At 47.5% G+C, this 15,079-nt stretch overlaps 1 pseudogene; it reads right to left on the bottom strand.

Moving 5' to 3' along the window:
- Window positions 1-351: 351 nt before the first annotated feature.
- Window positions 352-1,385, bottom strand: LOC147718731 (mortality factor 4-like protein 1; annotated as a pseudogene).
- Between the last annotated feature and the right edge of the window lie 13,694 nt (window positions 1,386-15,079).

The raw sequence follows: 15,079 nt of genomic DNA on the forward strand, positions 1-15,079 counted from the left end.
AGCAGGGGCGTAGCTAGAGCTTGTGGCACCCGGGGCTATCCCTTAGATTGCCAGCCCTTGGGGGGGGGGAGAATGGGGAAAAAGGCCGGTGAGCACTTGAAAGATGTCCGAGAGACACTTAGTATTGCTGCTAATAGTTACCTCGATCATGCAAGTTACATGCACGTACATGAGGGATTTTAATTTTTTCCCCTGAGAAAGTGTGACTTCTAGATGTTAAAATGTCACTCATAATTACAATGAAATTCTGAAAGTGCCACACACAGCAATCTGAAACCTAGGCAGCTATCATGGATGGGCCACAGACTCAGCCACCCACCCCTCTGAATCTGCTGCTGCTCTCCTCTTACCTCACTCGCTACAAGCTGGGAACAATACTAGCACATTCTTTGCAAGGTACTTCAGAAAAGCATGCAAATAGTTCAATAATAAAGCCAGACTCTTCTCATCCAGAGGTGTGTAGGCAAGCATTGCACCAATACAAACAGTCTTAAAAGGTGAGGCGCTCTATAGACGCGTGGCATCTGTGCATCTGGATGATCAGCCAGAATTTCTGCATACCGTGGCCTCACAAACTTGTACAGCAGCTGTGTGCCGAGCATCACGTTAAAGTATTCCTTAATTCCAGCAACCACTTTGTTCACTGCATACTCCTTGTTATCTGTGTTGCCTCGCAATTTCTTGTAATTTGCATAATCCTCCAAAATGGCATCAACACTTTTTTTAGCAGGGAGATAGAAGAGCTGCTTTTGCCTAGTTATCAAGCCCCAGTCATCAACCAGCCACGGTTTGAGTTCCTCTGGAGTCTTTACTTTCACTTCAACTCTGTCCATAAACGTTTCCTCATTTTCCACGCTGGGGTCTTCACGAGCTCTCTTCTTACGTGGGGGTTGAGGTGCTTCACTCGTACTACTGCCTTCTCCAGCCCCTGGAGTTTTCTGTTTATTTTTCTTCGTTTTTACTTCCACATGTTTCTGCTACGGACCCCCGGCCTTCTTTGGTGCTGCACCTCTCATTTTCCTCTCTGCATACTGCTCCTGATTAGCCTTTTGAAGTCCCTTCTGCTTCTGCAGGTTGGTTTCCACGTAGTTGAGTACTCTGCTCTCTGCCACCCACTCATCCCAGTTCTAATTCCAACCGCTGTAATGTATAATGTATTTCACTTGACTTGTTTCGCCTTTATGGAAACCTTCACACACTTGGCTTCATAAAGGAGAGGTCTGTGGAAACACAAAACGCGCTCCCTTCTCAACTCAAGCAGTGATAAATCTGGAGTCTCCTTACTAAAAAGCCTTGCACTGATGCAACTGTCCTTCAAAAGCAGGCGGTGTGCTTTTTTATTTACCTTCGGTAAATTTGGGCCTGGGCTCCTGCTTCGGCACCATTTATACTACCTGATGAGTGACATTTCAATGACTATGAGTGACACTCACCAGCAAGTTTACCTAGACTGATTAAATGATACAAATCACCAAGTGTTAACTGTATCCAACCCTGGTGTGGAGCGTATTTACAACCTGTCTGTACATTAGCTTGTACTGTGCGCAACATGAAAATAGCCTAGCGTTTAGAGTTTGAGTCTCTGACTCGAGCATGCACTCAGCAATGCTACTAAGTGTGCGGATGTCCTATTCATCAATGGCTATCCTTCAATATGTGAGTGACCCATCATGACCATCTGAATGTATCCACATCACATGATTATCAGATTATTGTCAACTTATTATAAACGTATTGTCTTACCATCATCCAGGTATGCATGTCAGTTGCCTGCTGATGAAACCCTGGACATCTTCAGAGGCAGTAGATTGGGCTCCCTTAACTAACTAGTTCTGGCCTTGCGCTTTTGGGTTTACCATTGCAGGCAGCGACTTTGAAGTGCAAGGCTGGCTGTAGGCAGGCAGGCAGGCTCAGGCTGCAAGCCAATGTTGGACAGGGCAATTCGGTTTGCCTGTCCGAGAGATGAGGCGTGGACTCCGATGGGGCAGGGTTAGAGATGGGAATGGCGTACTTCACCCCATCATTGCCTGAGCAGCCATGGATGGACTTGGGATGGGACACTCCTAACTTGGTCAAACCACAAAAGGTTTGTGAAATCGCTCCTTGTGTGCTCTGGGGAGCCTGAAAAATCCCTAATGGATTTTAAAATTTCAAGAACCTCCGCTAGAGCTGGAAGCTCACTCAGAGCAGGGCTGGCAAAAATGTCCAAGCCAGCCCTGCTCCTTCCCTTCTTTTGCTCTCTATCTCTATCCATCCATTCTCTGTCTCTCCCCTCTCTCTTCTTCTTCTGATCGCTTATGTCTCTCTCTAGCCACACCATTCTCCCTCCCTCGCACTTTGATCTGTTTTCCCTCTCAGCTCTCTCTCCCTCTTTCCCTCTGTCTCCTAAAAGCCCCTGCTGCGTGAGCTGCCGTTAACCTAGAGGAGCTGGAGACCGGCACGAGCTGCCGGTCCAGGACCGTCAGAGCCTGGCCTGCCATAGACGTTCCCTTAATGTGTGTGGCGTGTTTGTATGATCCTTTAAGAGTCAGATTTAGTAACAAACAGCATTTCCTAGGCAGTCCTGCTAAGCTAGGGTAAGTCAGAGCGAAAGTTGAAAAAAATTCGATCAACATTTATACAGTTCAAAAAGTTATTTTGACATTCAAGAAAAATTAAAAAGTTGAATCTTGAAATGGTACTTAACAGAGCACTATATAACTGTGCACATCTATTTAAAAAAACACACACACACATCCTCGTAGATTTTACCCGATTATTCACCTCTCCATGCGTGGTGGTGTGTTTCATTTCCATTTCTCTGGTCATACAAAACGTGGCTCGAGCTTCTGTGAAAAATATTATCCTCAGAGCCATCATGACGTTTTGGTGGAAAAATCGGACATTTCAAGTGCGATTTATGTTTTGTATAGAATAGATGGCTTTCTTCCACCATGCCTTGAAAAAATTCACACACACCTTCTGATCTCCAGGGGCTAATGGCACAACAACCAATTCATAATAAACGAGCCCTGCACCGCGCTTTGATCTTGGAGGAGGTCGGTATGCAAACCAAACCCGGGAGCACAGATAATTTGGAACTGTTTATTGCCAGCAAGATACGCCCCTCTCTAACTCCGGACCAGGGCTGGGCACACACTTACTTGAAAAGAAAATGCAACTGCGGCCTGCTTGAGAGCAGCTGCTTTTCACGCGATGCCTTCCGCCTAGCACGCCTCTCCCTGTTGGGTCCGGCCTCCCACATCAGGCTCATTCTCAGTTCAGCAGAGCTCCTTCCCATCATGGACTCACGAAAGTGAAAGCATACCGCGCTACTGTGGGGCCGGCGAATCAATACAGTTTAGATTGTAAAGTTGGCAACTCGGAGCCCAGTCCCCTAAGAAGTCTCCTGTGCAGCGCCGCCTCAAAAATGGTGCCGCCTGGGGCGGACCGCCCCTAGCTACCCCACTGGTCCTCAGTCCCTCTCTCCCCGATGCTCCAGGCCGGTGAACCGGGCCTTGCTGCCCTCAAGTGCCCTCCCTACTTTACAAATGCCCTCAATCAGCCCGCAGCCTCTCTCTATTCGGAAAAGCCACGCATCAATTCCAAAAGCATTAGGTGTGCTTTACACGTCATGCTTTTGGACTTGCTGCATTTCTTTTCTAAATAGAGCGCAGCTGGGTGCTGATTGCGGGCCGTTGTGAAAATATTGCTGTTAATTGCAGCACATGAGAGTGCAGCAATTAACAGCAATATTTTCACAACGGCCCGCAATCAGCACCAAGCTGCGCTCTATTTAGAAAAGAAATGCAGCAAGTTCAAAAGCATGACGTGTAAAGCACACGTAATGCTTTTGGAATTGATGCGTGGCTTTTCCGAATAGAGAGAGGCTGCGGGCTGATTGAGGGCATTTCTAAGGCCTCAGGCAACCAGTAAATTGCCGTTTTTCGCCGCTCGCGTTGTGAAAGCGGGCGGAGGCCAGAACGTGTGCGCGCTTCACAAGAGGCACTGCGCGCTCGGTGCCTTAAAGGTGCGCGGGCGCCCAGCCGCGTGGGTTAGAGGGAACACTGCCCAGGACCCCCTTTCGTCAAAAAGGACCCCCAGGTAAGGGAAGACCGGAACCCAGGAAACCACCTTGCCCTTACATATGAAGGTTTGAGATCTAAACTTTCCTCTCTGTTTACCCACTATCATGGAATGAAATTTTTTGGCGTTTACTCTCAAGTCAAGGTTTTCCATGAAGGAACCAAAACGATCCAATAGTGTCTGTAGACCGATACCTGTGCGAGCAATCAGTACGGCGTTGTCCGCGTATAGGAGGGCCGGAACCTGTAGTCCTACCACACGCTGAAAGTCTGCCACCCCTTCCTCTTGATGTTTTCCCACCCCGTTTATGTAAATGGTGAAAAGGAGGGGGGCCAGGATGCACCATTGGCAGACCCCTTTCTCCGACCTAAAAGTGTCCGTACACCTCCCCTTATTTGTGACCCTTACCTTGGCAAATAGCTCCTGGTGCAAAGAGGCCATGAATGTGACCAGGAAAGGATCTATCCCCATCTCGAGAAGGATTGACCACAGTTTGGACCTATTTACCAAATCGAAGGCTGAGGAGAGGTCCATGAAAGCCAGATAAAGAGACCCCTCCCCGGCCACCGCATATTTGGCAATTAACAGGTGCAAATTCAAACATTGGTCCAGAGTACCTCGTTTCTCTCTGAACCCATATTGTATGTTTGAAAGCCCCCCACAGACCTCCAAATTTCCACTAAGTTTAGACAATAAGACTCTGCCTAAGATTTTGATGGCAGAGTCTAGGAGGGAAATTGGTCTGTAGCACCCCGGGTCCTCACGTTGTCCCTTTTTAAAGATTTGCACTATAATGGAGGTCGCCCAGGTATTGGGGAACACGTTGTCATTTGCTACCCTGAAGACTTTAGTTAGTACCGGAGACCAAATTATCGGGGAATGTCTATATAGGTCTGCAGGTACACCATTGGGGCCCGGAGCCTTGTTTTTAGAAGTCTCCAAAACGACCTTCAACACCTCCTCCTCAGAAAAATCTACAGGGGGGGACACCCGAGCAACCGTTTGGCCTGCGCGGGGCTGGGCTATTCTTGTCACCATAGACGTCTTTGAAATGGAGGACCGACTTCTCGTCCGGAATAACGCAGTCAGTTGCTGCGTTATCTGCCCCGGCAAAGAAAGGGTGATTTATGATCTCCCAAAATTTCTTACTGCCCCTTCCCTTCTCCGTCCTAGCTGTACTAGTTGTTCCCCTCTCCTCTCGCTTATTTCCTCACTAGCTGTACGGGGTGATAACTGTTGGACCGGTTTAGGGGGTATTGCCCTCTGATTTTTTATGTTTGTGGGCTTACTAGTTTTATTTATACTCGTCTCAACAGCAAGAGCAGGAGGTGGCAGTGCTGCTACAGGGGGTGGGGCTAGCTTCACAGGACCCTTAGATGGTGCAACATATTTGTTAACGGCCATTTCTAAAACTCCTAGCCTTTCTTCTACCTTCTTCAACCTCTCTATTATAGGTAAAGCAAAGGACCTAATTAGGTGTTCAAAGCCTTCGAGAGGAACAGCCGGCACTGTTATATTAGTCGGGGGGTTCAGGGGGGTAGCCAAACCAGAGGGAGTTGGTGCAGTCTGTATAGGGGATTTTAAAGTTAACGCAGTATGCGTAGGGGCCGTTGAAATTTGGACGTTTGGTACAGTGGCCTTCAGTGTAGATGTAGGTATTGTGTTCCCCTTGGTGATTTTGCCGAAGTCAGAGTGGTGAATCCTGCCTCTAAGCGGCTCTCCACCCCTTTTCCTTCTATTATTGGGTGGCGGGCCATGAACTTTGGGCTTGGCTGGTTTCCTAGCCTTCTTATTCCTAACGGTTCCAAGTACAGGCACGGGCTGCTCAGCTAACACATCCATGCCTGCAATGGGATCGCCAGGAGGGGGTACAATGTTCATAGATAAACTATTGGGGGAATCAAATGAGAGGGACGTATCACGTAAAAGTATAGGAACATTGTCAATAGAAAGAATGTCCTCTTTCTATGTGTGGGTAGTAGCCCCAGCTGGTGTAATACAGGGCACCCCATCCAAGAGAGGTCTACTTTTCAGGCACTCAATAGAGCGACGCCGCTCCGCTCTGCGCTCAGCCAATGTACTCTCCTTATCAAGATCAATGCCAGTCTTGAAGAAATAGTTTTCCAAGGTCCCATTGATGTTCCCAACAATGCCTCCAGAAGTGGGTTTTTCTCGTATCTCAGCCATACTCTGGAGGTAAACAAATATAACAAACATTTGCAATGCAATAGGTCTCGCATTAGGAAAGTTTGAGCTATTGGTATTGTAAATGACACATGTTGGAGTTGGCCCTTAAGGCAGGTTCACCCCTAATCTTTTCGCTTTTAATCTGTGATCTGTGTGGATGATTTTCTGGTCTGTGCACACTTTTTCTCTGTGTCCCAGAGTAAAGTGTGTGCATGTAGTTAGGCTGGCCTGCTCTCCCATAGGGATGCATGGGTAATGTCTGTGTCCCTAGTAGTTCCTGATGCGTGGGGAGTGCATGCTCGAATTTGGTATGTGCGAGTTCGTGGGAATGAATGCTTCGCAACGGTGTATGTGGCATGTGTGTGTCATGTGTAGAAATGCCATTTCCGGGACTTGGCATATTAATGTAAAATATGCCTGCCGTGTGATTGGCTGGAGCTGGCTGGTGAGCCTGGCTCCAGGAAGGCTGGATTGGTCTGCCCGGTGGTGAGTGTGAGATTAGCATGTTGATGGCTTGGGAGGAGTGCACCTGGTCCCTGATGGGCCTGGACTTTCCCCACACAATGCTGGCTCCACCCCCTGTAGTGCGACTGATGTCCCTAGCCCTGCCAGTGAATAGAGAGGGTGGTTGAGGTAAACAGAGTACTTCAAAACCAGCTGCGACTGGTTTTCCCCCACCCTGCACCCTGAGACAAAGGGAATTTACTGTATAAGAAGGGGCTGTGTCCCCATACAATTTGTTCTCTTCCAGGATCCTGCCAGAGGGGGCTGTTGCTGCTGCTGGGGCCAGGAGGACCGCCACTTGGACTGTCTCCCTGCCTGGAGACCCAGTGTGCTGGCTCTGGCCCTGCCTTGCCCCCCTGCCTGCCTCCAGACCCTGCTGGAGCTTGACTTTGTGCTTGGGGAGCGCTCTCCCTTGTCCCCAGCGCTGGGAGCGCTTTGTGTCTGCCTCTTAGCGCTTTGAGCGCTTTTCCCTGCCTGATTGCGCTTTATTTGGCTCCTAGCGCTGTGAGCGCTTTATTTTGTCCTGTGGCGCTGGGAGCGCTTTTCCTTGTGGTCCATAGCGCTGCGGAGCGCTTTTTGTGCAGCCGGTGCCCACCCGGCATCTGCCCGTTTTATTTTGCCGATTTGCGCATAGCGAGTGCCCACCTCGCTTTATACTTTTATTTAAAGGCCGGTGCCCACCCGGCATTGCCCCGTTTTTGGATATTGTAAGTATCACGAGGGAGCCCACTCCTCGGATACTGTGAGCCCACCGCGCTGCCCGCGACGACCCGGAAGTGCTAGGACCGTCATCCAATCTCTGCGCGGCCCGGGAGAGGCAAACCGGAAGTCCCGCCCCTGGAGCCGAACAGCGAGGAAGGAAGCAGCCGGCCCTGTCCTCGAGGCTCCCAGAGTGAAAGGGAGCCCCGCGCCGACCAGGAGAGAGACGCATCCGGCCCAGGAGACCCGGTGAGTGCGGGGGCGTTTCTCTGTGTGTCCCGAGCGGCCCCAGTTGGCAGAGGGCCGCTCCCACGACACCCGCATTCTTGTTGTGTGGAGCCCCGAGGCTCCTGGGAGGCATTTCTTCAAGTGGCCCCAGTTGGCAGAGGGCCGCTCCAACGTTGCAGCAATTCTTGGTGGGAGCAGAGAGGCTCCTGGGGGCATTGTTTGGTTCCTGAGTCCCCCGTGAGGGACTCCAACGATCGCCCTGATTGCAGTTACGAGCTCCGAGGCTCGAGGGGGCAGTTGTTTTACGAGGCCAGAGACGCTCCTTGGCCACATTTATTCTTTGAGCCCACGAGGCTCCTGGCCACATCGATGCAGAGCCCTTAGAGAGGCTCTAGGGGCATTTTATTTGTGTAGAGCGCTGAAGCTCTTAGGTGCCAGTCACCTTTGTTCTTGAGCCCACGTGGCTCCAACGTTTGCCCAGTTCTGATTTACAACTGTTCAGCACTTAGTGGACAATTGCTACGTTTAGGCTTCGTGTTCTGTGCTGCCTGCGCAGACCCCTTGACATTGAGACTCAGGGCATTCCGCCCCTTTCGAGGCCAGTTGGCCTGAGGGACAAGTTCGAGTGTTGTGCTATGTGCACCCTGCGCATTGTAAGTTACTGATGTATGTGATTCTTGCGCAAAAGTTCTAACCTGCACCGCTGAATGTGTTTAATGCCTCATGTGCAATTGTTGATGTCCCACTTTATGTTTATCCCCTTTGCTAGAGGTGTCCTGCTTAGAGGATTGTTGATGTCCCACTTTATGTTTATCCCCTTTGCTAGGTGTGACCTGCATAGAGGATTGTTGATGTCCCATTTTATGTTTAGGTTTCCTTCCCTTTGCTAAGAGTGACATGCTTAGGTGATGGTATTCCTTCCTTAGGTCCTGATGATAAGGTCCTAGTTACCTGCGTGATTTTCCTACAGTGTTTTAGGGTTGCGTAGGAGGTATTTACTCTTTTCCAGTGATTACTGGTTGTGTGCTACATGTACTATTTTGGTGCTAATCGTTATATGTTTATGTGCTAAGTGTATACCTACAAGTATTATTTTCTAACAAGTGCCTACCCCTGACAGTGGTCCATGTGGCCCTGTCCTGTACATAATTCCCTTGTAAATTCTGCCCGTGCCTCTGACACATTGTAAAGTTTGTGTGTGTTATCTAATGTGTTATTATTATAATACAAAGGCTATTTTTTAAATATCCTGGTGTGGAGTTTCCTTTGTGGTGGGCCTTGGGTGTTGTTGCTGGGGTGCGTGCGCAAATACTTAACTCATACCGCCTCCAGGTTTAGCCTTGCTGCTCGCGCCACGTTACCTAGAGGGTGAGCAGGGGTTATCTTGGCGTGTAACTCCCTTGCCCTGACCTTAGGAATGGTGATCCCTGACTGATTTTGGCGTGAGTCTTGGCCAGCCAGGGTCCCGTTTCTAACAACACATTTTTTATTTATGTGTTGGTTTGGAAAATAGTGAATTGAATAGCTTTATCATTTACAATGCCAATAGTTTTAACTTTCGCAAATGTGACACCTATAGCATTTGTAATGCAATATGTGTTGTATTTACGTGACTTAGATGTATTGATATTACAAATAAAAATGGCTTTTATTTTTTTAATATTTAATACTTAAAAGTTATTGTAATTTATAATGGCAATAGCTTTTGTAAATAACTTTTGCACAAACCTTCCGGGCTGGGAGCAGCCTGTTAACATCAATGATAGCTGACAGGGTAAGTCTCGCACACGTGATTGGTTACCGGCAGGGGCTGCGGATACATCACATCACCATTGAAAATTGGTCAGTAGTGCATTAAGCGCCTGGGAAGCATTTTGCCCCAAGTACGCGGCATTAGATAAAGTAGTGAAAAACACATTTTGCATGAGGTACAATTTGTATTAAGGGAGAGCTGTATGTGGGTGGGAGGTGCACTGACTAGTCAGCTCATGATCCACACACACGTAAAAGTTATACTTTGGAAAGCCACAGGAGTTGGAATGGCCTACATTTAAACATGCAGCTAAAACTAGCACCATAAAAGAAGAAATAGACCTGGCCTTCAGAGCCAACGTGCAAAAGTGATTCACTACACAGAAAAATGATGTAAAACAGCTCAGCTGGGTGGCTCGCCCATGTCCCAAGATTTACAAAGATGTGCAGTTTCAGAAACAAATACCTTCATGGCACTAGTCATGATGTGAGGGGTGTGTGTTAACACCCAGTGAGTTAAACACTCATCTCTGGCATCTGCTGTGGTTTTCAGGTTACTCCTTTCAATTTCGGCAAGGCCAGCTCAGACTTCTGCAGTCTGTACTCTGAGTGTCACTACAGTGGGCAAAACTAACAGCTGCCATTTGCAGCACATAGGAATGAACAACGTGCAGTAAGAAGCCCTATATTAAAAAGATTTTTATCAGCAGAGCCATAGTTGGACTTCGACATCTCAAACTGCCTAACAAAATCACTGCGCAACAACAGCAGTGAGAGGTGCCTTCTGGGATGTGTACATCATGTATGTTGGGTAAACTTTAAAACTCTTTTCAGTTTCAGAAATCCGACCTCTAGATTGGTTAATTAGGTTATATTGTAAAGCGCTCTAATACCCTCGTGGGTCATGTCTGCACTATATAACTATTACGTTATAACTAAATAAATAAGGAGGCTGCCTTACCTCTGAAATAAACATGTGCAATCATGTTCGAAAACAATTAACTTTTTCATCTATTTGAAAACATGATTTATACTCTCAACTCCAGAAAAACAAAAAACACACATTATTGAACTTCAAGGGAAGGAGAAAGCAGACAGCTACAGAAGTAAATGCAGTGTTGATACCCGATGGGACCTGGATTTATTTTATTTGCGGTTTTAGTATACCGCTAGATATCAACCACTGAGAAGAGAAAGTGAGCTGAAACCGAGAGGTAAAGGCATAGAATCGCACGAGGTCTGAGAAGGCAATGAGACATGGACGTAAAGGAGGGGGGAATAGGGGCGAGCATAAGGGACCAGATATGTGTGTGTATATATAAATATAAATATATGAGAGAGAGAGAGAGAGAGAGAGAGAGGCAGAGAGAGAGAGAGAGAGAGAGGCAGAGAGAGAGAGAGAGAGAGAGAGAGAGAGAGAGAGAGGCAGAGAGAGAGAGAGAGAGAGAGAGAGAGAGAGAGAGAGAGAGAGAGAGAGAGAGAGAGAGTCGGAGAGAGACAGAGGGAGACGAACAGCCCGAAGTGAGGGAAAGGTGGAGCCTGTGTTTTCCGGCATGGTTCGCATGGAGGTGAGGCATTTTGCAAAACCCTAAAAACTGTGATAACACTGCAAATTCGACCCAGCTCAATACATTTGAGGGAAATGAGTAAATTAACTTTGGAATAAAGTTTCCCACATGGACAGATTACTCACGTTCCTCGAGAAGTAAATTAACTTTTGAATAAAGTTTCCCACATGGACAGATTACTCGCGTTCCTCGAGAATGTTTTTCCCCTCACTGTTTCTATAGGTAAAGGTGGCTGTCCGCAGTAAGATATTGCTTCAATATGATGTCATCTGTAATTAAACTGTTGTCACTGTGCATGACTATTCCTTGAAGCGTGTGCCATGAAGGTAGGTGGAGCGCACAGGATCCCTCCCCCACTGGCACTCACCCAGTGAGAGAAATGAAACAAAAGCAAAATGTAGAACAGGGGTGCACTTAGAATGCACCAAGGCACGTATTAGAGCTCAGGTGTGAAGAGTTTTAGGAAGCCTATGAGGATATGCCTACGAATGAGAGAACCCTTTAAAGTTAACATGAGCAGCGCCGTGCTGAGCATCCACCCAAAGCTTAAATAAATAACAAGACCGAGGGCGTTGCTGTGGGGAGGGGGGGAGGAGAAATGCGACACGGCGGGCAGGGGAGGAGGCGGAGCGGGGAGAGCGGCGATGAGGGTGTGAAGAAGCGTGGGAGGGTGATTGATGGGTGGGGCAGTGCTGGGGAAGCCTTTGATGTGGCCTGGCGGCCGTGGAGAAATGCTGCTGGCAGTGGGAAGGCTCGGGCATGCTCGTCCACGAGGAGTCACGTGACTCTCTCGTGCACTGTCCAAAATCCGCTGAATCTGCCTGTTAGGAAAGGAATTTTCAGGTTGACAACAATAGGTTCGAGTAAACTCGACCTAAAAGGATATGAACTTACACAACACGTTAGTGTATAGGCCCGGCCTCCTCGTGCCTCTGTGGGCCTCAGAGGGCCCGCCTTTGCCCGGGCTTCGCCCGGCGCACTACCGCGCAGCGGTGGCCTGTGTCCAACAAATAGACGTGTGACGGGCTGTGCGCATGTCGGGCAGGGAGCGCAGACCAGGTGTAAACGGTCAAGCAGGGACTCCTGGGAGAGCGAGTCCCTGCAGCGCTTCTCTGCCTGCCAAACACACTGCTCCTCGAGTCTGCCCAGAAAGCTGGTCCCGATAATTGCGGCGAAGCGGCACCCGCAAAGCGGGTGCGGCAAGCAGTTGCTGATGGTTTCCTCCTCCGCTCTGGCCCCTCACTCTTTCAACGGGGAATGTCTGCGTGCGACTCCCAGAGCACAGGGGCGCCGGCCAGCTGTCAGTGAAATATGGGGTTATGTGGCCGGTGAGCAACTACAGATTGTAGAAAATTCTTTCATGAAACGCCTCTTGTGTGTCCTAGTAGGCACATCCAATTTTGTGGTGCATGAAGAGCTAGGGGCGCAATATCTTTGTGATATTTTTTCACTACGCCCGTTGACTTGCTGGCTAAAATTGTGGCTGAATCAAGATATTCCATTGACCCACCTGATTATGAGAGATTATTTGTCACAGGATAAGGCAATGGGTACACCCTGGTTAAAGTATTTGAAATCGAACTTTTCTAGGCTTGGCCGCCTGGATTTGTTCAAGTACCCGAGTGGGATTGTGAAGGGTGATGTGGATGCAGTTAAGCGAGCCTTCTTTTTGGACAGAAAGCTTAAAAGGGAAGGTGAGGAGCTCCTGAAACCAAGTGTAAGAAGATTTGCCATGTTAAAAACAGGTGATATGATGGAGCCCTATCTGATGGGTTCGCTGTCTTCTCATGAGAAGTTCCTGCTAACGAGGTTTAGATTTAATATTTTCCACCATCTGCTGTTCAGACCTAAAAATGCTGCTTTTTTTAAACCTGCAGCTCCCTGTGGCTGCGACGGTGTGTCTTCACAGGATATGCTGCATTTTATATTTTTATGTACATTTTATGAATACCCTCGCAAACGCTATTTGGTAGACCTTTTAAAGAAACTTAATTTTAATCGTATCAGACCAGCTTTATTGTATCTGCAACTTTTGCACATTGACAGTATCCTTCAAGTAACTGAATTTTTAAAACTGTCTATCAGGATGAGAAATTGTTTGGACCAATGATGGAATCTTTGTTAATTTGATTACACCCACTAATGAATTTGTTATGTATGAAAATTTGCTGTACCCTGCACTTTGCACTTTGTGCTCAGGTTTTATAATTTTGTGTCTCAATGTTTTAAATTGTGTATAATGTTAATGCACTTTTATGGTTTGAATCAAAACCGAATAAAGTCTTTTGACTTTGACTATAAATAAATTAATTAATTAATTCATATGGCTGGGTCTAAACTGTGATGGCATAGTGAGCAAAAGAACAATGGATTAACACAGATCTCTTGACTGGGGGTGAATGATTGATTTGCTCTGCATTCCATCCTTCATCTGTGTGTCTTTTGCTTTCTTGCCCTAAGTGCACCAGATATGCTCAGATGTGGGTCCCAAGCTCATAGTGCCACTAGAATCAAACTACCCTGGCAGATAAGGGGTGATGTCCCGAAACCGGTCGCAAGATGCATGTTTTTGGTCCAGGGAGGATCTAGCTTGGCACTGGCAGTTGGGGCTGGACAGTTCCCATGAGGAACAGGGTCAAGACTGATTTGCATATGGCTGGGTCTAAACTGGAGTGGCACGGTGAGCAAGAGAACAATGGATTTAACCCAGATCTCTTGACTGGGGGTGAATGTTTGATTTGCTCTGCATTCCATCCATCATCTGTGTGTCTTTTGCTTACGGGCAATTGCAGCCTTAACCTAGGCTTGCCTGTCCTTTGTTTCAGTAGACAGACGGTAGCCTAAGCCATGGAAAAAGGGAAAACATTTCCAGAACCTGTTTTTACGGTGAGAGGAAGGTTTGTTCTCCACCAACAGAATGGCACTGGTTATAAAAGTGGCACCCTCAGAACTAGAATCAAAACACTCCTGGACCTGAGAAGATTCCGAAGGACTGTTCCACTGTCTGAAGAAGGGAGACTTGACTTCCTTTGAACCCAGGACCTCAGAAGTGACTCCAAGGATCAGTTGACTAACCTTGTATTTAAGCAACCGGACCAGAACAAGTTTCCAAAGGCCTTTCCTGCTTTCCAGCTAACCAGACCCAACTGAAACTGACTTGGTTCCTTCTGCGGCTTCTGTGGGAGTGACTCTTGAGCCCCTCCTCCTCCAAGTGCTGTTCTCTAGATCGTGGGTCCTTGGCCGGAGTCAGAGTGTACTCCTCCCTGCTCAAATGAAGGTTTCATCGGATCTGACACAGCACAGACAGATGCACCCCTTACACTGACACACTCGCAGCTCCTGATCTGCGGCTTCACTGTATCTGACGCAGCATGGCACAGAACGATTCAGGGCCTTGCATCGCAGCAACTCACAGCACCGGATCAGTGGATTTGGTGCATCCTATGCAGAGCAACACAGAGGATGCATTGCAGAAGCGCACAGCCTCCGCACCAAGGATCCCAGTGAGCTGCACCTTGTTCTGTACCCTAACGGCATTCCATAGCAGTTAGCCTGAACTTTTGACTTTGTCCCAGTCAGGCACAACCAGATACCCAAAGTGGGCATTTCACTCCTTTTTGGTGCTATTTTGACCTTAAACTCCCAAAACTCATACCTCATGTTCATCTGATTTGATTTCTGATGTTTTGGTGTCATTTTTTTAAAATTAAAATAATCTCCGTTTTTAAAATTGGTTTCGGATATTTCTTGTGGTGTTATCACTTTATTTTCTGAAAAAGTGCTACATAAATACTTTACACATTACCTCTAAGTTTAGCCTGACAACTTTTATACCAAGCTACTAGAAGGCTAATCACATGCTTATTTCGTGACTTTTATGGTTCACCCTGATAAGGGTTTTGAATATTATTAGAGAGAGTAACTCACGCCTCTCAACTAATAACCACATTTCTTACAGCTGACTTATTTATCTAAGTTTTTGATTTGAAAACAGCTAAGCATGTTGACAACAAATGAAGACGAGGCTGTGAACTCCGGTGAGTGCTACCAACATGCCAGGTTTTATGTTGTCTACA

Source organism: Lissotriton vulgaris, chromosome 4_1 (genome assembly GCF_964263255.1).
Source record: "Lissotriton vulgaris chromosome 4_1, aLisVul1.2, whole genome shotgun sequence".
NCBI classification, from domain to species: domain Eukaryota; kingdom Metazoa; phylum Chordata; class Amphibia; order Caudata; family Salamandridae; genus Lissotriton; species Lissotriton vulgaris.